Source organism: Oncorhynchus gorbuscha, linkage group LG12, assembly GCF_021184085.1.
Source record: "Oncorhynchus gorbuscha isolate QuinsamMale2020 ecotype Even-year linkage group LG12, OgorEven_v1.0, whole genome shotgun sequence".
Taxonomy (NCBI): domain Eukaryota; kingdom Metazoa; phylum Chordata; class Actinopteri; order Salmoniformes; family Salmonidae; genus Oncorhynchus; species Oncorhynchus gorbuscha.
The window spans coordinates 7,439,860-7,452,445 of NC_060184.1; the positions used below are offsets into that span (position 1 = coordinate 7,439,860).

Consider the following 12,586-nt stretch of genomic DNA (forward strand, 5'->3'; position numbering starts at 1 on the left):
ACATGTCCTAACCGACTCGCCAAAACTATAGTTTGTTAACAAGAAGTTTGTGGAGAGGTTGAAAAAACAAGTTTTAATGACTCCAACATAAGTGTATGTAATCTTCCGACTTCAACTGTAAGTAATTTAGCTCGTCCTGTAGGCTCGTGTCACTGGACAGCTCTCGGCTGTGCTTCCCTTTGTAGTCTGTAATAGTTTGCATATCTGACGAGCGTCAGAGCCGGTGTAGTAATATTTAATGATGATGTTGCCTGTAATCCATGGCTTCTGGTTGGGTTATGTACGTACAGTCACTGTGGGGATGACGTACTCAATGCACTTATTGATAAATTTGTAAGTCGCTCTGGATAAGAGCGTCTGCTAAATGACTTAAATGTAAATGTAAATAAAGCCAGTGACTGATGTGTTGTACTCCTCAATGCCATCGGAGGAATTCCCGGAACATATTCCAGTCTGTGCAAAATAGTCCTGTAGTTTAGCTTCTGCTTCATCTGACCACTTTTTTATTGATCGAGTCACTGGTGCTTCCTTATTTAGTTTTTGCTTGTAAACAGGAATTAGGAGGATAGAAGTATGGTCAGATTTGGCAAATGGAGGGTGAGTTTTGTACATGTCTCTGTGTGTGGAGTAAAGGTGGCCTAGGGTTTTTCCCCCTCTAGTTGCACATTTAACATGCTGGTAGAAATGAGGTAAAACAGATTTAAGTTTCCCTGCATTAAAGTCCCCGGCCACTCGGAGTGCCGCCTCTGGATGAGCGTTTTCCTATTTAGTTATGGCCGAATCAGCTCAATGAGTGTGTTTTAGTGCCAACATTGGTTTGTGGTGGTAAATAGACAGTTACAAAGAATATAGATGAAAACTCTGTTTTGAAATAGTGTGGTCTACAGCTTATCATGAGATACTCTACCTCAGGCGAGCAAAACCTAGAGACTTCCTTAGATATCGCACACCAGCTGTTGTTTACAAATATACATAGACCGTCACCCCTTGTCTTACCAGAGGTGGCTGTTCTATCCTGCTGATACAGGGTTTAATAACCCGCCAGCTGTAAGTTATTCATGTCGTCGTTCAGTTACGAATCGGTGAAACATAAGATATTACAGGTTTTAATGTCCGGTTGGTAGAATATACGTGCTTGTAGTTTGTTCACTTTATTATCCAGCGATTGCCACCGGTACTATTGACCAATGTACAAAGGCAGAATAGCCACTCGTCACTGGATCCTTACAAGGCACCCCGACCTCCTTCCGCGATATCTCTGTCTTTTTCTCCTGCGAATGATGGGGATGAGGGTCTTGTCGGGTGTCTGGAATAAATCCCTCTTGTCTGACTCATTAAATAAAAATTATTTGTTCAGTTCATGGTGGGTAATCACTGTTCTGATGTCTATAAGCTCTTTTTGGGTGTTAGAGAATGTAGCATTAACATCATGTACAAAATAAAGGTCTTTACCCCCCTCCGTTGGTGATTGGTCAACAGTCTACTCCTGGTGAGAGTGGGAACTACTGTATGGATGCTAACATTGCTGCGCTTCGTTGGTGATTGGTCAACAGTCTACTCCTGGTGAGAGTGGGAACTACTGTATGGATGCTAACATTGCTGCGCTTCGTTGGTGATTGGTCAACAGTCTACTCCTGGTGAGAGTGGGAACTACTGTATGGATGCTAAAATTGCTGCACTTCTCACATGTCAAGCGCCATATTTGGGGATTCTATTTGACTTGTCTGGTATACGAACGGTAGCCCCTATCTGAAAAAGTGTGGTGTCTGCTGAAAGCTAAGTATCTTGGCTATTGAGCTGTGCCTTAAAATCGCCAGTGTGAATTATTACCATAAAAAGGCACATGTATGAGCGCAGGCCGAGCCGATGATCTAATTTCAAGATGGCTGCTACCTACATTCCGGTTAGTGTTGTGAAACAAAATAAACACGGAATACGTTGATTCGCACCCGAAAGGCGTGACTCCACAGATCATGAGGATGTCTTATTTGTCTGGCGGTGACCTACTGTTATTGGTCACCAGCCCAGAGAGCCAAAATGTTTATTTTACACCAACCAGCAAACATCTTAGATGGTAAAGCTTCCATTTGGTCTGTTTGAGCTTTATAGGGGGATAAGAAATTAATCCTTAGGTTGGTAGGAACACATTTAGCCTTTTGCCAATCTTATGGTCCTGTGTAGCTCAGTTGGTAGAGCATGGCGCTTGTAATGCCAGGGTAGTGGGTTCGATCCCCAGGACCACCCATACGTAGAATGTATGCACACATGACTGTAAGTCGCTTTGGATAAAAGCGTCTGCTAAATGGCATATATTATTTATTATATTATCTGATGATGTATGACTTAATAGCAACATCGAATGTCCACCGAGTGGCTATATATTTGCACATGAAAAATATGATGAAAACACTTGGATGTCCCCCGACACCACCACAATGTTTGAGAGAGGTTGGTGTTGTAGAAATGTAGTTTTTAGAGTAAATACCTTTTAGGCACATCCAGTGTGCAAAAACAGTGCAATTACCACATTCGGACACTATAGAGAGGTTGGAAGGACACCTGGATGGGTGGGTATAATTTGTGGTACGTTCCAACAGGAATCTGTTACAAAAACGTTGTATATAACAAAGTTGCCAACAAACAACACATATTAAGTTGTATAGCGACTAATTAAGATACCGGGTAGGGAGTGGGCATTTTAATTAAGTTTGTCACTCACCATGTTTATTCCTGAAAAACGTCTGTATCCTATGGACAAACATTTAAGAATAAGCTACGTGGTGAGTTGATGCCTATTTGGCAGCTAGTTAGCTAGGTGAATTGATCATGTTACTTTGTATGCGTTGTTTGTTGGTGTCCTTGTACATTACAAACATTTTTGGAACAGATTCCTGTTAGAAAGTTCCAGAAAATGACACTCTGGAAACACCCATAACAGCAGCACAATGTTTGAGTGAGGTTGATATGGTAGAATATTGTGTTTTTATACTGAACTAATAGCATTGCAACTATGTAATAGCACTGTAATTATCTGATTTACAGACATATGCCACTTTGGAGAGGTTTATGGAGACTTGGAAACATCCCGTGACTACACCTGACACCACTTACTCCATTTCTAGTTGTTAGGTCTAACAATCCCATTTTTTCTCTGATATTGATCACAGGGGCGGCAGCGTAGCCTAGTGGTTAGAGCGTTGGACTAGTAACCGGAAGGTTGCGAGTTCAAACCCCCGAGCTGACAAGGTACAAATCTGTCGTTCTGCCCCTGAACAGGCAGTTAACCCAGTTCCCAGGCCGTCATTGAAAATAAGAATATGTTCTTAACTGACTTGCCTAGATAAATAAAGGTAAAAAAAAAAAAAAAATAAGAAAATAAAAAAAATGTTGTGGAGGCCATTTGATATGTTTCTAAATCTACATTTTGTCATTACATCTAAAAGGTTAATAAACGACTGTCTTTCCTGTAGTTTTTGTTTTGTTGTCTTGCCAACGCAGTGGTGCACTAAACGACGTGTCACAGACGAGGGACACACATTATAAGATTCTTCCCTTGGTGGAGAGGATTCTCCATACCAACAAAACAACGATGTGATTACATTGTTAAACGTAGCCAGAACGAGCTGTGGCTCAACGCAGCCTCATAACTGGCAGTCAGACATTTACGCTTGCCATAGAGTTGAAATATCTAGTAAACATTTTGAATTGAATAAAAATTGCTTGTGAACTTCCGAGCTGTAGTGATTTGACACTTTGGTTAAAGTCAAGTACAAACGAATACTGGTAGTCATGGATCCTGCTGGTGGGTCTACACATTCCAGGTGATGTGAAACAACGTATCACCTCGCTGGCTTCTTCTCAGGCGAGCTCTCGTTTGGCTATTGCTGTTAAAACTTCTTCGGGATAGGGGGCAGCATTTTCACTTTTGGATAAATAGCGTGCCCGATTTCCTGCTACTCATTCCCAGAATATAAGATAGGCATATTATTAGTATATTTGGATAGAAAACACTCTAAAGGTTCTAAAACTGTTTGAATCATGTCTGTGAACAGAACTTATGTAGCAGGCAAAACCCAGAGGACAAATCATTCAGATTTTTTTTTTTTAGGTCACTGTCTATTCAATGAGCTTTCATTTGGGAAACTATATTTCTAAGGGACTTGTTTGCAGTTCCTACCGCTTCCACTGGATGTCACCAGTCTTTAGAAATTGGTTGAGGTTATTCCTTTGTGTAATGAAGAAGTACGGCCATCTTGAATGAGTGTCATTTGAAGTCTACTTTTTGAGAGAGGAGCATGACTTGAAAAGTAGTGTGAATTTGTTCTCTTCCTGTATTGAACACAGATTGTCCAGTATTCAATTTGATCGATTATTAACATTTAAAAATACCTAAAGTTGTATTACAAAAGTAGTTTGAAATGTTTTGGCAAAGTTTATAGGTAACTTTTGAAATATTTTGTAGTGACGTTGCGAAAGTTGGAAGCTGTGTTTTTCTGGATCAAACGCGCCAAATAAATGGACATTTTTGATATATATCAACGGAATTAATCGAACAAAAGGACCATTTGTGATGTTTATGGGACATATTGGAGTGTGAACAAAAGAAGCTCGTCAAAGGTAAGGCATGATTTATGTTTTATTTCTGCGTTTTGTGTTGCGCCTGCAGGGTTGAAATATGCTACTCTCTCTTTATTTACTGTTGTGCTATCATCAGACCATCTTATGCTTTCGCTGAAAAGCCTTTTTGAAATCTGACATGTTGTGAATCCAGCCAATGAGTGTAGTTTTAATTTGGTATCTTACATGTGTGATTTAATGAAAGTTTGATTTTAATAGTATTTTATTTGAATTTGGCGCTCTACATTTTCCTTGACTATTGGCCAAGTGGGACGCAAGCGACCGGCCTATCGCAGAGAGGTTTTAACAATTCTCAATACTTGTCGATGCACATCTCACACTTAAAGAGCATTGCAGATTTTGTTCCGATAATATGGAAACATTATTAAAAACATTGAGATGTCTGGGACTCCTCAAAGACGGGATCGGTAGCTCTCAGATTGCATCTCTGACCCGCTCACGTCTAACGAACGTCGGTGATAGCCGTGCGCCCTGAGTAGACAACGACATGGGGATTCTGTCTCCGATCTCCGAAACTCGTCTGGGATCTAAATCAGAGCTAGAACCATGTAGCAGGATATAAAAAGACCTCTGCAAAAACATAACAACAAAATCCATCTCATTCATTCTGACTATTTTGAGGAAGTGTTATGGCTATGTTGTAGCTACGGTGGCTCAAGAGGAACAAACAACAGTAATATTGCAGTTTAGGGAGGATGCGAACATAGACATTAAATTCGCCGAGTTCTGTTGGGAGAAAACCAAAACTATGTATATGGACAAAGACTATTATTCATCAGGGAATACTATTCTGACCACTTGGCAATAGCGGTTAAGGCGTTGGCCAAAACGTTTGGACCTCTTAGCATAACGGTTAAGGCGTTGGCCAAAACATTTGGACCTCTTAGAATAACGGTTAAGGCGTTAGCTTGACCGTCGCTGGACCCGGGGTTTGACTGGACCCGGGATGGAAACCTGGTTAGTGTCTCTCTCTCTCCTTTCACCTAATTGACTCATTTTTGCTTCACCTTCTGAGTCTGTTGGAGAGGATCAGCTGGAGAAAAATGAGGTGTACATTCACCGATCTACAAATAAGTAGTCCCTGCCAAATAATAGGCTTTGTGCGATTAAGATTTGCAGAGCTACGCCAACAATTGCATTGGCCGTGCAGCATTGACGTTGATACTGCCTCTGCAGAAGTCAGGGTATTTATACTTCTTGTGCTTATTAAGGGAGCAGCGCAGAGCTGTTGTGAAGGAAGTTGTCAAGTAAGTGTGTTTGTGTTCATACAGGACCTCCCGCCCCCACCTACTGTCAACCAGTCATGTCAATGTGGAACTATACAGCGCACACAGCGATGCGGTACGGAGCTTAATATGACCTTTGCATACCTCTGGAAGGCTCCGTAATTGCGTCACACCCTCCATATAGATCAATCATAAGTTGGCTTATAGACGACGTCCCCCCTACCCAGCACAACCGGACATTGATTGATTGGAGACAGGTTGTGCCATTTCTTCGGATTCTCTACCTGCAGCGAACGTGCGAGAAATACCGATAAAAACAGCCCCCCCCCACCACCATACAAAAAAAATACAAAAAGCCCTAAATATGAGGGATATCTGATCAATTTAGATAGGGATGGAGAGAGTAGGTAGAGGTGTATTTTTTTATTAAATGGAGTGGGGTCATCCCATATTGGATATTGGATAGATCAGAAGTAGAAGGGAAAGATAAGATGAGAGTGCTGAAATAGCACATAAAATATGTCTGCACTCAATGGTACTTTGGATAAAGGCCATAACTACGTCGCTTTTCTCTTTTTTTAACCTTTATCTAACTAGGCAAGTCAGTTAAAGAACAAATTCTTATTTACAATGATGGCCTAGCAAGGAACAGTGGGTTAACTGCCTTGTTCAGGGGCAGAACAACAGATTGTTTTACCTTGTCAGCTCAGAGATTAGATCTAGCAACCTTTCGGTTACTTGCCCAACGCTCTAACCACTAGGCTACGCTATCGCCTCTACGCTCTAACCACTAGGCTACGCTGTCGCCTCTACGCTCTAACCACTAGGCTACGCTATCGCCTCTACACTCTAACCACTAGGCTACGCTACCGCCTCTACACTCTAACCACTCGGCTACGCTATCGCCTCTACACTCTAACCACTAGGCTACGGTGTCGCCTCTACGCTCTAACCACTAGGCTACGCTATCGCCTCTACGCTCTAACCACTAGGCTACGCTATCGCCTCTACGCTCTAACCACTACGCTACGCTGTCGCCTCTACGCTCTAACCACTAGGCTACGCTGTCGCCTCTACGCTCTAACCACTAGGCCACGCTGTCGCCTCTACGCTCTAACCACTAGGCCACGCTGTCGCCTCTACGCTCTAACCACTAGGCCACGCTGTCGCCTCTACGCTCTAACCACTAGACTACGCTGTCGCCTCTAAGCTCTAACCACTAGGCTACGCTGTCGCCTCTAAGCTCTAACCACTAGGCTACCTGCCACATATGTATCAACTGGAAATGGAAATGACCTCATTACCGTTACCTAAATTTCACACTACATTTCTGAAATGTTTGTGCATGTTAAAAAAATAATTGAGATTTATAAACTTTTATAAACTGTTTCCCGTTATAAATCAAACCTGTCGTAAAACGGTGCGTACGTGAATGAGCATTAAAACTCACCTGTCCTTGTGCTTGTCTGCACCCCCCTCCAGACGTGTCCATCTTTCCCAATAATCCCTGGGCATTTATACCTGTGTTTTCTGTCTGTCTGTTGCCAGTTTGTCTTGTTTGTTCAAGTCTACCAGCGTCTTGTCTCAGCTCCTGTTTTTCCTCAGTCTCTCTTTTTCTCGTCCTCCTGGTTTTTGACCGTTGCCTGTCCTGACCCTGTACCTGCCCACCTGACCCTGAGCCTGCCTTCTGTCCTGACCCTGTACCCGCCCACCTGACCACTCTACCTGACCCTGAGCCTGCCTGCCGTCCTGACCCTGTACCTGCCCACCTGACCCTGAGCCTGCCTTCTGTCCTGACCCTGTACCCGCCCACCTGACCACTCTACCTGACCCTGAGCCTGCCTGCCGTCCTGACCCTGTACCTGCCCACCTGACCCTGAGCCTGCCTGCTGTCCTGACCCTGTACCCGCCCACCTGACCACTCTGCTTGAACCTGAGCCTGCCTGCCGTCCTGACCCTGTACCTGCCCACCTGACCCTGAGCCTGGCTGCTGTCCTGACCCTGTACCCGCCCACCTGACCACTCTGCTTGAACCTGAGCCTGCCTGCCGTCCTGAACCTTGACCTCTACTCTGGATTACCGACCTCTGCCTGACCTGACCCTGAGCCTGCCTGCTGTCCTGAACCTTGACCTCTACTCTGGATTACCGACCTCTGCCTGACCTGACCCTGAGCCTGCCTGCTGTCCTGAACCTTGACCTCTACTCTGTATTATCGACCCCTGCCTGCATTGACCTGTCGTTTGCCTTCCCCTGTTGTTACAATAAAACATAGTAACTTCAATGCAGTCTGTACTTGGGTTTTACCTTCATTCCTGATACATTCACGTTTCCATGGTAACAATAACGGCCTTTATTTGCTGTATAATTTGTAACTATTGTCAGTAGACCAAGGCATGTAAAGATGAATTCTCGTTCAATATTTAGTTTATCAATAGATTATTACATTTCTGAGATTAAACAGGCGATGAGGTCACGCTCCTATCCTGCCTTGGTATAGACTCTGTCACGCCTCTATCCTGCCTTGGTATAGACTCTGTCACGCCTCTATCCTGCCTTGGTATAGACTCTGTCACGCTCCTATCCTGCCTTGGTATAGACTCTGTCACGCCTCTATCCTGCCTTGGTATAGACTCTGTCACGCTCCTATCCTGCCTTGGTATAGACTCTGTCACGCTCCTATCCTGCCTTGGTATAGACTCTGTCACGCCTCTATCCTGCCTTGGTATAGACTCTGAGATTAAATAGGCGATGGGGTCACGCTCCTATCCTGCCTTGGTATAGACTCTGAGATTAAATAGGCAATGATGTCACTCTCCTATCCTGCCTTGCTATAGGCTCTGAGATTAAATAGGCAATGATGTCACACAGAAATACTGTAGCCTCTATCGCACAGCAATAGGCTAACTGTAGCCTCTATCGCACAGCAATAGGCTAACTGTAGCCTCTATCACACAGCAATGGGCTAACTGTAGCCTCTATCGCACAGCAATAGGCTAACTGTAGCCTCTATCGCACAGCAATAGGCTAACTGTAGCCTCTATCGCACAGCAATAGGCTAACTGTAGCCTCTATCGCACAGCAATAGGCTAACTGTAGCCTCTATCGCACAGCAATAGGCTAACTGTAGCCTCTATCGCACAGCAATAGGCTAACTGTAGCCTCTATCGCACAGCAATAGGCTAACTGTAGCCTCTATCGCACAGCAATAGGCTAACTGTAGCCTCTATCACACAGCAATGGGCTAACTGTAGCCTCTATCGCACAGCAATAGGCTAACTGTAGCCTCTATCGCACAGCAATAGGCTAACTGTAGCCTCTATCACACAGCAATGGGCTAACTGTAGCCTCTATCGCACAGCAATGGGCTAACTGTAGCCTCTATCGCACAGCAATGGGCTAACTGTAGCCTCTATCTCACAGCAATAGGCTAACTGTAGCCTCTATCGCACAGCAATGGGCTAACTGTAGCCTCTATCGCACAGCAATGGGCTAACTGTAGCCTCTATCGCACAGCAATAGGCTAACTGTAGCCTCTATCTCACAGCAATAGGCTAACTGTAGCCTCTATCTCACAGCAATAGGCTAACTGTAGCCTCTATCTCACAGCAATAGGCTAACTGTAGCCTCTATCTCACAGCAATAGGCTAACTGTAGCCTCTATCTCACAGCAATAGGCTAACTGTAGCCTCTATCTCACAGCAATAGGCTAACTGTAGCCTCTATCTCACAGCAATAGGCTAACTGTAGCCTCTATCTCACAGCAATAGGCTAACTGTAGCCTCTATCGCACAGCAATAGGCTAACTGTAGCCTCTATTTCACAGCAATAGGCTAACTGTAGCCTCTATTTCACAGCAATAGGCTAACTGTAGCCTCTATCGCACAGCAATAGGCTAACTGTAGCCTCTATTTCACAGCAATAGGCTAACTGTAGCCTCTATCGCACAGCAATAGGCTAACTGTAGCCTCTATCTCACAGCAATAGGCTAACTGTAGCCTCTATCGCACAGCAATAGGCTAACTGTAGCCTCTATCTCACAGCAATAGGCTAACTGTAGCCTCTATCGCACAGCAATAGGCTAACTGTAGCCTCTATCGCACAGCAATAGGCTAACTGTAGCCTCTATCGCACAGCAATAGGCTAACTGTAGCCTCTATCGCACAGCAATAGGCTAACTGTAGCCTCTATCGCACAGCAATAGGCTAACTGTAGCCTCTATCTCACAGCAATAGGCTAACTGTAGCCTCTATCGCACAGCAATAGGCTAACTGTAGCCTCTATCTCACAGCAATAGGCTAACTGTAGCCTCTATCTCACAGCAATAGGCTAACTGTAGCCTCTATCTCACAGCAATAGGCTAACTGTAGCCTCTATCTCACAGCAATAGGCTAACTGTAGCCTCTATCTCACAGCAATAGGCTAACTGTAGCCTCTATCTCACAGCAATAGGCTAACTGTAGCCTCTATCTCACAGCAATAGGCTAACTGTAGCCTCTATCGCACAGCAATAGGCTAACTGTAGCCTCTATCGCACAGCAATAGGCTAACTGTAGCCTCTATCTCACAGCAATAGGCTAACTGTAGCCTCTATCGCACAGCAATAGGCTAACTGTAGCCTCTATCGCACAGCAATAGGCTAACTGTAGCCTCTATCGCACAGCAATAGGCTAACTGTAGCCTCTATCTCACAGCAATAGGCTAACTGTAGCCTCTATCGCACAGCAATAGGCTAACTGTAGCCTCTATCGCACAGCAATAGGCTAACTGTAGCCTCTATCGCACAGCAATAGGCTAACTGTAGCCTCTATCTCACAGCAATAGGCTAACTGTAGCCTCTATCTCACAGCAATAGGCTAACTGTAGCCTCTATCGCACAGCAATAGGCTAACTGTAGCCTCTATCTCACAGCAATAGGCTAACTGTAGCCTCTATCTCACAGCAATAGGCTAACTGTAGCCTCTATCTCACAGCAATAGGCTAACTGTAGCCTCTATCTCACAGCAATAGGCTAACTGTAGCCTCTATCTCACAGCAATAGGCTAACTGTAGCCTCTATCTCACAGCAATAGGCTAACTGTAGCCTCTATCGCACAGCAATAGGCTAACTGTAGCCTCTATCTCACAGCAATAGGCTAACTGTAGCCTCTATCGCACAGCAATAGGCTAACTGTAGCCTCTATCTCACAGCAATAGGCTAACTGTAGCCTCTATCGCACAGCAATAGGCTAACTGTAGCCTCTATCGCACAGCAATAGGCTAACTGTAGCCTCTATCTCACAGCAATAGGCTAACTGTAGCCTCTATCGCACAGCAATAGGCTAACTGTAGCCTCTATCTCACAGCAATAGGCTAACTGTAGCCTCTATCTCACAGCAATAGGCTAACTGTAGCCTCTATCTCACAGCAATAGGCTAACTGTAGCCTCTATCTCACAGCAATAGGCTAACTGTAGCCTCTATCGCACAGCAATAGGCTAACTGTAGCCTCTATCTCACAGCAATAGGCTAACTGTAGCCTCTATTTCACAGCAATAGGCTAACTGTAGCCTCTATCGCACAGCAATAGGCTAACTGTAGCCTCTATCGCACAGCAATAGGCTAACTGTAGCCTCTATTTCACAGCAATAGGCTAACTGTAGCCTCTATCTCACAGCAATAGGCTAACTGTAGCCTCTATCGCACAGCAATAGGCTAACTGTAGCCTCTATCGCACAGCAATAGGCTAACTGTAGCCTCTATCTCACAGCAATAGGCTAACTGTAGCCTCTATCTCACAGCAATAGGCTAACTGTAGCCTCTATCGCACAGCAATAGGCTAACTGTAGCCTCTATCTCACAGCAATAGGCTAACTGTAGCCTCTATCGCACAGCAATAGGCTAACTGTAGCCTCTATCGCACAGCAATGGGCTAACTGTAGCCTCTATCTCACAGCAATAGGCTAACTGTAGCCTCTATCGCACAGCAATAGGCTAACTGTAGCCTCTATCTCACAGCAATAGGCTAACTGTAGCCTCTATCTCACAGCAATAGGCTAACTGTAGCCTCTATCTCACAGCAATAGGCTAACTGTAGCCTCTATCTCACAGCAATAGGCTAACTGTAGCCTCTATCTCACAGCAATAGGCTAACTGTAGCCTCTATCTCACAGCAATAGGCTAACTGTAGCCTCTATCGCACAGCAATAGGCTAACTGTAGCCTCTATCTCACAGCAATAGGCTAACTGTAGCCTCTATCGCACAGCAATAGGCTAACTGTAGCCTCTATCTCACAGCAATAGGCTAACTGTAGCCTCTATCTCACAGCAATAGGCTAACTGTAGCCTCTATCTCACAGCAATAGGCTAACTGTAGCCTCTATCTCACAGCAATAGGCTAACTGTAGCCTCTATCTCACAGCAATAGGCTAACTGTAGCCTCTATCGCACAGCAATAGGCTAACTGTAGCCTCTATCTCACAGCAATAGGCTAACTGTAGCCTCTATCTCACAGCAATAGGCTAACTGTAGCCTCTATCGCACAGCAATAGGCTAACTGTAGCCTCTATCGCACAGCAATAGGCTAACTGTAGCCTCTATCTCACAGCAATAGGCTAACTGTAGCCTCTATCTCACAGCAATAGGCTAACTGTAGCCTCTATCTCACAGCAATAGGCTAACTGTAGCCTCTATCTCACAGCAATAGGCTAACTGTAGCCTAGCCATACTGGGAAATATTTTATATA

At 44.5% G+C, this 12,586-nt stretch overlaps 1 protein-coding gene across 1 annotated transcript in view; it reads right to left on the reverse strand.

Annotated features, from left to right (window-relative positions):
- The window catches only part of LOC123990489 (synapse differentiation-inducing gene protein 1-like), a 153,603-nt gene that overhangs the window by 35,187 nt on the left and 105,830 nt on the right, over positions 1-12,586 (reverse strand). The gene's annotated exons all lie outside the window — the stretch shown is intronic.